The sequence below is a fragment of the Rattus rattus genome, chromosome 7 (genome assembly GCF_011064425.1).
Source record: "Rattus rattus isolate New Zealand chromosome 7, Rrattus_CSIRO_v1, whole genome shotgun sequence".
Taxonomy (NCBI): Eukaryota; Metazoa; Chordata; class Mammalia; order Rodentia; family Muridae; genus Rattus; species Rattus rattus.
In genome coordinates this window covers 44,352,586-44,365,803 of record NC_046160.1, presented here as the reverse complement: position 1 = coordinate 44,365,803, position 13,218 = coordinate 44,352,586, and the positions used below count along the sequence as shown (strand labels likewise).

Sequence of the window (13,218 nt, the reverse complement as noted above, 5' to 3'; positions counted from 1 at the left end):
AAGAGTAGACAACAAATAATATACAATACTTCATTTCCTGGTTAGACAAGTAGGTATGGCTTATCTGTCCTTTTCTTTAGTAATTAAGATATTAAAAATGTGATTTATGCTAAAATTGTTTTTTAAAAGGGTACAAATTTCATTTGCTGTAATAAGCGTCAGGGAAGATTTTTGTTTTCATTGTCAAAATTAAAAAAAATTGCATAAACTTTATTTTTTAAGAATATTTATACGTGGGGTTGGGGATTTAGCTAAGTGGTAGAGCGCTTGCCTAGCAAGTGCAAGGCCCTGGGTTTGGTCCCCAGCTCTGAAAAAAAGAAAAAAGAAAAAAAAAAAAAGAATAGACGTGGTCTAGGGAGATATTTTGTTTTTATATTCTTGAGTACAGTCCACATGTCAAATATTATTGAAATAATACTAAGTTTGTTGTTTGCTAACAAATGGCACCTGCATGTGACCTTCTAATCACTTGCTGATAAGATTTTGAAGCATCTCTCTAATGTATCAACATTTCCCTTAGAGTCAGTGTTGAAGGTTTTGTTTGGTTGATTGCTTTTGCTTTTTTTTTTTTATTTTTTTTTTTTTATTTTGAGAAACACTGGTCAGGACCATTTCAAAAGCATTAGAATGGCCAGTTTCAAGGAAATAGAAAACAAGTATAAAAATGTAGGAAAATTACAGCCATCCTCACCGCAGGTGGAAATTTCAATGGTACAGCTGCTACATAAAACTGGAAATCCAACCTCCCCGCCAATTAAGCTAACACTACCACAGGATCCTATAATTCCAGATCTTAAGGAGGTATTTGCATATCTACATTCACAAAAGCCAACAGATGCAAGCGATTCAAGTGGGCAGAGATGGATGGGGAAGAGAAGACGACAAACTAGAATATTGGGCAATCAGAAATAAGGAGACTAATCTGCAAAATGGCGGATGCCGCCCCTCCTGCAGGGCGTAAGTGAGGTGAGCTAGTCTAGTCACAAATGACAGAAACTACATAGGACTTGATATGAAGACTCGTAAGTAGCCAAAAGTGAGAAAATGACGAGTGGAAGAGTTGTTGAAAAGAACTGGAAATAAGGAGAAAAATAACAGCGTTTAATGAGGCTAACATTTTAGTGCTGAGGGATGAAGATCCAGTCAAAAAGGGGAGCTCTTGAAATCTGGGTATAATAATGAAATGTAATTAAAATGTCTTCACTATGGATGGAAAAGTAGGGCCCAAGAAGATAAATGCCATGTTACATGATTCTAAATGCAGTTTAAAAAAAAGCTCACACAGAACCCTAAAACGGCAAGAGCTTACGGAATGATAATGCATACCTAGACTAGCAAAGGCTCGAGAGTGTCAACTCGTAACAACTATAGTGTAACTGATGTCTCATCTCCGTTCCAGACAGCGAGTCCACCACAGGGAGGGTGGCAGCAGGCTATTTCCAGAAAAAGGTTTATGAGCTGGAAGGTGCTGGTCTAGCGGACAACGCATCTGAGGTTAGCAAAGGAACCAGAGTCCTGAGCCGAAGGGGACCCGCGTTTGGCTGTAATTGTAATGGCACGGCAAGGAAAAAGAATATGGCCTTGTTTGACCCAGTAGCCCCACTGCCCTAGAAGGAAGGAGCGTTTACTGAACACCTACTGTGGATTTCCCCATGCATCGCTTTATTCAGTTTTGTCCTCCACTACAGAACCTAGGCATTTGCTACATCAGAGACCTAATGTGGTGCCTTTGGGCTTTTTTCCCACCGGATCACACCAGGGCCTCTAGCTGTTTGCACACTCTCAGGCCTTCTCCATTTTCACCGAGTAGCTGAAGACCTCTGTACGGAGTAGCAGGATGCTTGAGACGCATTTTCTAATGGTCAGTCATTGAGATGTCTGCTGATTTAGTGGGGTCTTCCTGTGCTCTAGTGAAGTTTGGGGTCTTTTCTTGGTGTCTGGGAAGGTAGCTATAAAAATTTGATTTTCTGGAGAGTGGGCATGGACCCTTTTAGTGAGATCTGCTTCTCTATATCTTTTTGTTCCAGTGTGTCCTGTGAGTCTCCTTCTCTGCTATTTTGAGAGCTGTGCTGAAGGACCCGTCCCCCGCACCCCAGTGCTTTGTGCTTGGTGTCAGATTCCACAGAGCCATGATGGGTACACTGGTGCTCAAGACCCCTAGCCGCTCCTTCAGTCTTTCTCACTCCTCCCTCCAGGCTCAGAGCAACTATAAATAGGACATATAACCAAAGTTATGCTATTCAGAATTATAAATTCTTCTTGGGGACTCCCCCCTCCCCCCAGAACATCTGACTTCTAATGTTTTCTAGCTTTGGGGTATGCAGAGATGTTTATTTTAGATTTAAAAAAAACTTTAGTTTTATATGGTCTTGGCCCTTCTCCTGCCTGTACAGACATTTTCCCCATAAACAATAATATCCATGAGCTGAAGGGAGGAGCCGATTTAAAACAATCTGGAAGATTCTTCATTCCTTTCTAGCTGATAGCTAGACAGCAAGAGAGAAATGGCGTCTATTGACCGACCCAGTGGATATCTGCATGGGCTGTGCTGGTGTTGGGGAGAAGGACCTAGTGGATGGCACAGGACAGTCTGTTCCTGTCATGTCAGAGCCTCAGGAGGTCACTAATGGATGAGGGGACAGGAGGAGCTGGAAAGAGACAGCAAGTCCTCTGGAGAGGTACATGGTGGATGTGTGAACAGCATCCGTAGCCTGTGTATCCACTACATGCATGTCTGACACATGCAACTGTGCGCTATCTACAGATAAAGATAAACCCAGTAAAGCCATTATAGAATAACTCAGAATAATTTTATTTATTTTGCTATTCTCTGCCTTATGAAAACATTTCTGTGTTTTCCCCACTCCCTCGTGCCACAGGCATTTTTGACTCACGTGGGTCAGGGTCATCTTGAACCTGAGGAGGAGCAGGCGTTGAAGCAGCTGGCAGAGGAAGAGCTGCTGAAGTCGCAGGCGGATGCTGGTTCCAGGGACGGAAAGCTAGACTTTATCAAAGCGAGGAGGTCTCCTGCTCCCGGCAGTGACCCAGAGAGGAAAAGGTTCTGCTTCAATTCAGCATCCAGCTTTACATCATCCAGTCCAGACTGCTCAGGACCCCCAACAGAGGACAGCACAACCAAGAAGGCACCGCCAAGGAGAGCCTTTAAGGACGTAGTTAAGAGCACAGATGAACAGCTAAAGACCTGGTTGCCGAGATGGGATTGGAGGAGAGCAGTGAGGAGGAAGCAGAAGGCTCTAGCGGCTCAGGTGAGGTCTAGAGGGCACTGAGGAAGATGGTGATGTGAAAAAAACAACAGAATGGTGGGGCTTGAAAGAAAGCTGGGGCCAAGAAAGTTGGGTCCAAGAACAAGCAAGCACCATACAAGGCAGATAGGAAGCAGGCTAAGGAAGAGAGTGGAAGCAGTGAGGGAGAGGCTGCACAGAGCAGAGCAAAGGTGGAGAGAACCACAGGCGCTAAACGCCAGGAGGAAAGTAAAGACCGAGAAGAGAAGAAAGCACAGGGAGCCCAGATGGAGAAGCAACAAAGGGGAGAGGGCAGCCTGGAAGAGAAAGAGCTGTGAGCAGAAAAATCAGGACTGGGAGGCTAACGGAAGGTTTGGGAGACAGCAAGAAGAGAAGGAGAGGCAGCAAGTAGTGGGGGACAGGAGGAGGAGGAGGAGGAGGAGGAGGAGGAGGAGGAGCACTTAACGAGGAGAAAGAGCAAGGACAGGATCCAGACTGAGAGTGAGAGAAGGCAGAGCACAAGCAGCGAGGATGATGGTAACAGCACGCAAGTGCAAGCAGCCGCTCCAGGCACTAAGACAGGCAGCCTGGGCAGCAGTAATGGTGAAGTGGCACGCAGAGGGAAGTGAGTGACTCCCAGGCAGGACAGAACACCAAAGAGGAGAGAAAGAGCCGCTCTAAGAACGGCAAGGCATAACGTTCCCCTTCCCTCATCAGATGCCAGTCCAGAGCCCACAGGCCAGAAGGCTGGCTCTGGTTACTGTGGAGAGGACCACACAGCTGTGGTTAGGCTAAGGCGTTATCTTCAGGCTTGTGGTGCCCACTGAAACTACAAGAAGCTGTTGGGTTCCTGTCGCTCCCACAAGGAGCGCTTGAGTGTCCTCAGGGCTGAGCGGGAATCACTGGGCCTGAAGGGCAATCTTTCTTTGGAGAAGTGTCGGAACCTAAAGGAGCAGCGGGAAGAGGCAGCTGACGTGGTTTCCTTGGACACGAAGATGAAATGCTCAGATGAAACTCCCAAACAAAGGAATCTCCCTAGGGAGATTTATCACTGAACCCTGGACTCAGAAGAGGAGCGGCCATGCCAAGAGCCTCTGGACTGGTCCCACATGTGTGGCATCATTAGCAGTGATGGCGAGAGTAGCTGAACTCCATGCCCAGGATGGACCTTACCCTGTTATACAAGGGCCCGTAGCACTGAAACAGCTTTCAAAGACAGACTATAGCTGCAGGGATCGAAGTCGGCATACGACTCAATTTCATGTTCTCTACAAGGGAAGCACGGGCGTGTTCACCAAGAGCCCAAGTGGAGTGAAAGGGACACCAACCTGCCCACAAAACTTTTGACCCCAAATTCATCCTGCCTACAGGAATTCAGGAATCAGGGAAGGAGCAGAAACTGAGGAGATATGGCCAAGCAATAACTGGACCAGCTAGAGACCCATTCCATGGGCAAGCACCAGGCCCTGACACTATTAATGATACTGTTATGCTTGCAGACAGGAGCTTGGCATTCCTGTCCTCTGAGAGGCTCCATTTAGCAGATGACTCAGACAGATACAACAGAGACCTACAGCCAAACATGGGATGGAGGTTGGGGACTCTTATGGAGGAGTTGGGGCAGGGGAGTGGGGGGAGATTGAGTGTCTCAAAGGGGACAGGAACCAGCAGAGTCAACTAACCTGGACCAGTGGGAACTCTCAGAGACTGAACCATCAACCAAAGAGCATACATGGACTGGACCTAAGGCCCCTCCTCACATATGTAGCTTGACTGTTTGGCTGTTTGTGGAATCTGTTCCCTTAATCCAGGAGTCTTGTCTGGCCTCAGTGGGAGAAGAAGCTCCTAGCCCTGCAGAGACTTGATGATGTGGCAGAGTAGGGGGTTCTCATCTCTCAGAGGAGAAGGGGAGGGACTATGGGATAGAGACTGTGGGAAGGGAGAACAGGGAGGAGGGACAGCAATGGGGATGCAAGTGAGTATAATAATAATAATAATAATAATAATAATAATAATAATAATAATAATAAACAAAAAACAAAAAACCCCACAGTAAACCAGACTAAAACCCTACCAAACATCATCAACAACAACAAAAATAAACAACAAAAAATATTCCTACTTATGTTTGTTTGCTTTTCTGTTGCTGTTTATCACAGATGACTAAAGATGATTAAAAAAGAACTTGGGGAGAGAAGGGTTTATTTAATCTTACAGGTTATGTGTGGCCCATCACCAAGGATAGCCAAACAAAGAACCTGGGGGCAGGAACCACGTTTCTGTCAGGCAACAGCCACAGAGAAATGCTGCATTCTGGCCAAGCTCCATAACTGACTTTGACTCCTCATTGTGCCGGTCCATTAATGCTATTCAGCTTGAAACAAACGTTATGTGTAACAATGTATAACTTAATTCGAGATCAGAGATGGGTTATAAAGATATTAGTGAATAGTGAGTAAGAACCATCTTGGGCTGAGTGGAGCTCCTTGTGGGTGGGACCCAGGTGACAGGCTTGCTCCATCCCTGCCCAGCGCTGTAGTATCACAGCCATGCTTCCTCACTGCTGATATCTGCACAGCTGTCTTATCCCGGGTCAGCCATGAGGATTCAGTGGGGGAATGGCTAAATGGAAAGTACCTAGAAAATATGGAGTACTGAAATGCATGGGCCATACTTTATGGTTTAAATAAAACAATATTTAATTTTTTTACATATCAAAAAATCCTCACCATTTAAAATTATAAGACAGTTCTGTAAAATTTAAATTGTTTTGTTGTTGGTTTCAAATGAATTATTTAATCACATCTTTCTTAATATGATATGTGCAGCTTAGTAAACCATGCCAGTTTACTCTGTAATCGGTACCCACACCTAAGGTCAGTGTATTAGACATTGATCTAGGTCGGGAATTATCTGAATAAAAATAAATGTCAGATTTTTATACAGTGAACCAGATTGTCCTAGTTTCTTTGCTGTTATAAGATACTCTGATGAAAGGAAGTTTGGGGGAAAGGATTCGTTCGGCCCACAGTCCATCTGCACTGAGTCCATCATGGAGGGAAAGACATGGCAACAGGCAGTAAAGGCAGGAAGAGGCCTATTCTCCACCTCCTCAGAGGTCCATAATTTTCCCAAGTAGAACACTGGGGACAAAGTATTCAGGTGCAAAAGCCTTTGAGGGTGGGGCATTTCATGTCCAAACTAGAATGCAGATAAAATCTGGGATCAAGGCTGGCAGAAATTCTGATCATGGAGTAGTGTGTGCACACGATGGCGTTGGCTACCCAGAGTGAAAGGCCACTGAAGATGGGTTTCTTCTTGTTTACAGTGTGTATTAAAGTATGGGAGGCTATCCAGGGAGAAACGTTCAACACCAAAGCATACAAGTGTAAAGATTACAAAGACCCCTCAAGGCCAGCCATACATACCCCCTTCCAGTCCCCTTCCCTCTTTTCCCCTTTCTGCCCTCTGTTGAGCTGTGAGTCTCAGTTTAAACTGAAGACAGACTGGGGTAATTGGAACATTTTTATAGACTAATGTAAATATAAATATAAAAATATGTGAAAGGGCCAAATGCCACAGTGGCGGTGGCCCAGCCAGCCAAAGATTACTCTGGTATGCCATGAGACAGACCTCAAGGTGCGAAGGGCAACTCATCAGGTTGGATTCCTTTGGCTGATGCTAGCTGGGTACCATGAGAGGGTACAGTGGAGGACCTTAAGGGGCGCGAGTGGAAATCCTGGGGAGGGTACTGGCTGGGAAACTAGGGATGATATACTTGATTACCTTGGAGAGTATTACGGATAGCTTGGTATTATTGGGAGAGCACTGGTCAGGTACCTTTGGAAGGTAACGGTCAGAAATCCTAGACAAGCAGAAGTCAGAAGTCTTGGGAAGGAAGGTACGATCGGGTACCCTAAGAGTACTGGTTGGAAACTTTCCAGGGTATTACTGGTCAGTCACTCTGATAGGATGGTAGGTAATTTTCAACTGCTTATCAATGTCAACTTGTTGACAAAATTGACTCTGATAAGAAACTAGGGTAGCATAAGAAGTCTGTGATAGTTTGAATTAGAATGGTCCCCGTAGGGTCATATGTTTGAATGCCAGGTCCCCAGTTAGTGGAACAGCTCAAGAAAAATGAGGAGGGGTGACCTTGTTGGAGGTGACATGGCCTTGTAGGAGGCAGAGTGTCACTATGCTTTGAGGTTTCAAAAGCCCACTCCAGGCCCAGTCTTTCTCTTTCTGCCTGCCTGCACTCAGGATGTAAAGCTCTTGGCTACTTCTCTAGCACCATGCCTGCCTGCCTGCCTGCCTGCCTGCCTGCCACTATGCTGTCTGCTATGATGATAATGGTCTGGCCCTCTGAATCTGTAAGCAAGCCCACAATCAAATGCTTTCCTTCATAAGAGCCGTCTTGGTCATGTTCTCCCTTCACACCAATACTAAGATAGAATCTATTTTTTTCTTACAATTATATATATGAGGGAGATTCTTTTTTTTAATGAAAATATAATTAGATCATTTCCTTCCTCCAACTCCTCACATTCCAGCCCTCATCACAACTTCTTCTCAAATTCCTGGCCTCATCTTCTTTCTTATATAGGTGTATATAAGTATATAAATACAACCCAATGAATCCATTCAGTTTTGCTTGCATGTACATAATTTCAGGAATGGACACTTGGTATTGTTGAGCCGATTATGGGCCACCCTCTGGAAGAAGACTACTCCTGCTCTTGGCATCTGAAGGGGAAACTCTTAAATCTGTGTGTTTAACCCATTTCCAGTTAAACATTTCCAGTTCTGAACACTAAGTGAATTTTATGTACAATGCTCACGATTGTGATAGTCCAGTGGGCTAATAGTGTTTTATTTGCCTGATTCTTTTTATATTTAACAACATCAACCCTCTCTTAGGAGGAGCTCCCATTCATTCTACTATTTAGGTGTCAATGTGCACTAGTGGCGGTCTCTTTCATGTTATAAAAGGCTATTTTCATTGCCTATTTTCTCATTCTGTCTTTAAATATCTTTTTAAAAAAATTTTATTTAATCTTTTTTTGCACTCCAGATTTTATCCCCTTCCCAGTCCAACCTCTGATTGTTCCACATCCCATACCTCCTTCCCCCATCTCCACGAGGATGTCCCCACCCTCAACCCCCACCTCATCAGACCTCTGCACTCCCTGGGGCCTCCAGACTCTTGAGGGTTAGGTGCATCTTCTCTGACTGAACCCAGACCTGGCAGTCCTCTGCTGTAGACGGGGGCCTCCTATCAGCTGCCTGGTTGGTGCTCCAATGTCTGAGAGACCTTGGGGGTCCAGGTTAGTTGAGATTGCTGGTCCTCCTACAGGGTCACCCTCTTCCTCAGCTTCTTCCAGTTTTTCCCTAATTCAACCACAGGGGACTGGTCGGGTGTAAATATCTGCATCTCTTGCAGTTGCTTGTTGGGTCTTTTGGAGACCATGGTAGGTCCCTTTTTATGAACACCCCATAGCCTCGGTAATAGTGTCAGGCCTCCCCTTGAGCTGGATCCCACTTTGGGCCTGTTGCTGGACCTTCTTTTCTTCAGGCTCTTCTCCACTTTTGTTTCTGCAATTCTTTCAGATAGGAATACATTGTGGGATGGCAACTCTCTTTCACTTGATGCCCTGTCTTTCTGCTGGAGGTGGGCTCTACAAGTTCCCTCTCCCCACTGTAGGGCATTTCATCTAAGGTCCTCCCTTTGAGTCCTGAGAGTCTCTCACCTCCAGGTCTCTGGTACGTTCTGGAGCCCACCCCCCCACCTCCCATACCAAGGTCACCTGTTTCCATTCTTTCTGCTGGCCCTCAGGGCTTCAGTCCTTTCCCCCCTCCCAATATCTGATCATGTGTCCCTCTCCCCCTCCCTGTCTCCTTTCCCACCCAGGTCCCTCCCTGCTGCCCCTTCCAGGATTGCTTTCTTCTCCCTCCCAAGTGGGATTGAGGCATCTTCACTTGGGCCCTTCGGCTTGTTAACATTTTTGAGTTCTGTGGTCTGTACCTTGGGTATTCTGCACTCTTTTTAGCTAATATCCACTTACTAGTGAGTACACACCATGCATGTCCTTTTGGGTCTGAGTCACTCAGGATGGATGATACTTTCTAGTTCCATCCATTTGCCTGCAAAACCCAGGATGTCCTCGTTCTTAATAGCTGAGTAGTATTCCACATTTTCTGTATCCATTCTTCTGTCGTGGGACCTCTGGGTTGTTTCCAGCTTCTGACTATCACAAATAAGGCTGCTATGAACATAGTGGAAACATGTGACCCTGTGGCCTGGTGGGGCATCTTTTGGGTATATTCCCAACAGTGGTATAGCTGGATCTTCAGGTAGATCTATTTCCAATTTTCTGAGGCATCTCCAGATTGATTTCCAGAGTCATTGTACCAGGATCTTCAACTTACCATTTATCTTCTTATTTCACTCGCAAACAATTCTATTTTCTGTGCGTCCTTTTGAGCATTACAGCTAACAATATAACCTCTTCTGAAGTGGAAATTAACAAGATAACTCCCAGACTATGAGGCTTTAGGGTCTGAAGCCAGGACCTTTCCCTGAGGAACCCAAAGCCTCCAGAATTCTAATCTTGTAGTCCAGGCTTCGTTCCAGTGATAACCATCCTGACACTTTTACACGAGGCCACCAGCACGTGTTTATGTTCTGCACAGAAAAGCAGCTATTTAGATTGGCCTCCATGGCAGGAATGCTTGTAGAACATGTAATGGGTGATGCCCCGGTGACCTGGGAGCTCAGCCCTGGGTCCTGATCGTGGCCTCTGCTTTCACCTGGGCCTTCTGGGAGAAGCAGCAGCACCTTAGAGGCTGAGGTATAACTATTTCTGCAGAGCAGGGCCCCTCTAAACAGCAGCAACTCAGGGCCTGCAGATCTAAGGAAGGACCTATGCACCTCCTCAGTGTGGTAGAGCCATAGCCTGTGGGTTGACAGAACTACATTCAGTTAGATGCTGTTGCCACTCTCTGGTGGTCTGGTCTTTGCCCTCAGTAGCAAAGCAATGGGCACCACACTGCCCACCACCCTTGGCTCTCTATGTAGCCAGTGAGGTTGATGCTCCCAGGACAGTGACTCTGCCTCCATCCATCCCCCTTCCTGGATCACAGCAGTAACAATAGGTCTAGGTTTGTTCACTAGGACCTATCAAACAGACCTCTATGTTTAAAGAACTTTCTTATTAACAAATGACGTCTCTTGGACAGACTGGCAGAATCAGCCCTGTTATCAGTTTGAATATATGGTTTTCTTTTTAACATATGTAACTGCAGGTTTTTCCACCCACACCCCAGTTGCTGAAATAAGGACTCTGAGATGTAATTATATATGAGTAAATGTCTAGCCAAATGCTTCGGCCTGTTCCCCAACTAGCTCATAACTTAATTAACCCATCTATTCTATTCTGTGAGTGCCACGTGCCTGGTTATCTCTGCTCAGTTTTGTGTGTCGGTCTCCTCAGAGTTCAGAGTGAATCTCAGGATCCTCTCTCTCTACTGGAACTCCCACCTCCTATTTCCTGCCTCAGTTCATTGGCCAAACATCTTTTTATTGACAGATGATGCTTCCATACAGTTCACAGGAGAGGCTCCCTACAAACATGTACTTTAAAAGTGTAATTAAATGACACGTGATTTTATACTCAGTTTTTATTTTCAGTAATATATTTTTGCAAGTTATTCATGAATCCCCAAACTTAACGGATACACTTTGGTGTGGTTATTACCAAGCCAAAGACTGTATCGACCTCTCTAAGCTCATTTAATAACCAGGGTCCTAAGGCAGCTCCCAGAGCTACTGATTCGAGCTTCGGAAAGTCTGTCTGGACTGAGTTCATCAGCTAATCCTCGGAAGAAACAGTTTTATTTCCAGACTGTCTAATATAAAGTCAACAGTTTTCAAATGTAATATAAGCTATTTTAAAATTTATTGTTGCATACAGTTGGGTGACGAATACCTTTGGCACTAAGATGAATCGTCTGCACAGTTCCTGAAGTTTTAGACCAATTAGAGTTTGTTCACGCGTTTCAAATACTAAGCATAAAAATCAAACAAGCTTTTGTGAGATTACAGCAAAGGCTTTCAGAGTTGCATAGTTGTACTTACCGAGTTTGCCAGCAGGATTTACCCTGAAAATTTATGCATTCCTTCCCATGAGTATAAGCATGAAAGTTGGCCCCAGACTCTGTACCTGCCTCAGAGCTTCCACCAGTGCGAACGCTGGCGCTCGCCCACTGGGGCTCTACTTGTGATGGCCGTGGTGACTCGGGGAACTGCTGTAGCGCCCACGTGAAGGCCCTGCTCATTTCCCTGTGAGTTCAGAACTCTTGAGCCTACATAGACATCTTTTTTCCCCTGCATAAGGAATTTCTTCTAGTCCTGTTTCTGACTGGAACTGTGCACAGGTGTAGCTCTGCTCCCTCAAAACAGACCCTCTCCCATTTTAATCACAAACAAATGTTTTAATCACAGCAAATGTTTCCATTATTTTAATATTGACTTCAGATCTTTCCATGTTATTACAAACCCACTTGGATGTGTCTGGTGGGATCCCTAAAATTAACATGGTGAAAAAGGATGACCACATCTTTTGCCCTTTGTCTGTCTTTACCAAGCCTATTCTACTTCTCCATAGTTTATTTTCTTTATTTCATCTGCTCATGCTCACGGCCAACGTATTGATAGCCTTTCTTTATCTGGAAACTGTTATATTAACAGTACGACCCTCTAAGACCTCTAACTGGGTCAGGTTCATAGTGTTTGCTTCTCGGTGCCTATCTATGGTTCTGCAAGGCCAGTCCCTGCAGACACACAGAATGAAAACCTCCTCCGTGGCTCTCTGCAATCCTAGGTGCTACATGCTGGCCTTCTGCCTTCATGACCTCTCTAGGTTCAATACTCATTGTTTCTTCTACTTATAAAATCTTTTCATAGATCCATTGGATTCTACATGGAGATTCTTTCTAAACATCTATTTTAATTGAAAGGTAAAATGGATGTCTTTATCATGGATGAGAAAATATTTTGTACTATGTCAACATTGTGGAGTAATTAAATCTACTTTAGAGTATAGCTAACTTCACATTCCCATTTTAGGGGTGAAAATACCTAAAATCTATGCCTTAGTGATTTTTAAGAATTAGACATGTCAACCCGTGGGGCAGCGAGTTGTGAAAGGTACCCTGATTCCTGGTCGAGACGGGTTGAATCCCTGGAAACCCTAATAGGAATGGCAGGTGCATTCCCAACCTCCCAGATCAGGGTCTCACTAGCTGCAGCCCCCACAAATCCCTGTAGAGAGGTTTGAGCCAGGTCAAGTTACATAGAGCAATGCCCCAAGCCCCTCCTCCACAGGTGAGGATGTGACCTGACATAGGCTCAAGACAGATCAGTCGTAGAGACAGGACCACGTACCTGAATATGTAGATGAGGTCTTCCCAAACTCTCAGGCCAAACCAATAGGAAGTACCTGCTGTCAGACAGTGACTTATCCAAAAAACTGTATTTAAGGGTCGTGTTCAGAATTAAAGGTGTGCAAGAATCACTCTGTCATCTAAGAGCTTCTGTCATAAGAGCTGTTGACACACTGCCGCTTGAGGAAGAGATCTGCTCTCCCAAAATCACCGCCAGAAGCCCTCCTGCACCCCTCGCTGGCTAGTCAGTCTCCTGCTGGCTAAACCCAGCCTGAACGGAGGCGGAACAACATCTGCCCAAGTTCTTTTCCTTTCTCCTGGATCAGTGAACCTAGCCAGACCAGAGATCTCTGTGGAAAACCTCTGGCACAGAGGCCCAAGATCACCCAGTACAATCACCACAGTGTACAAGAAATCCATGCTTCCCTAAGCAGTGCTCTTACTCAGGGTATATTTATGTCACATACTCCATGGAGGGTCTCCCTGGCCATCTTTGATGGAGCCATATCCTACTTCCATGTGCTAGCAATAA

General features: G+C 45.2%; 1 pseudogene; it reads left to right on the top strand.

Moving 5' to 3' along the window:
• The first annotated feature begins 2,837 nt into the window (after nucleotides 1–2,837).
• Nucleotides 2,838–4,390, top strand: LOC116906042 (annotated as a pseudogene).
• Nucleotides 4,391–13,218: the final 8,828 nt, after the last annotated feature.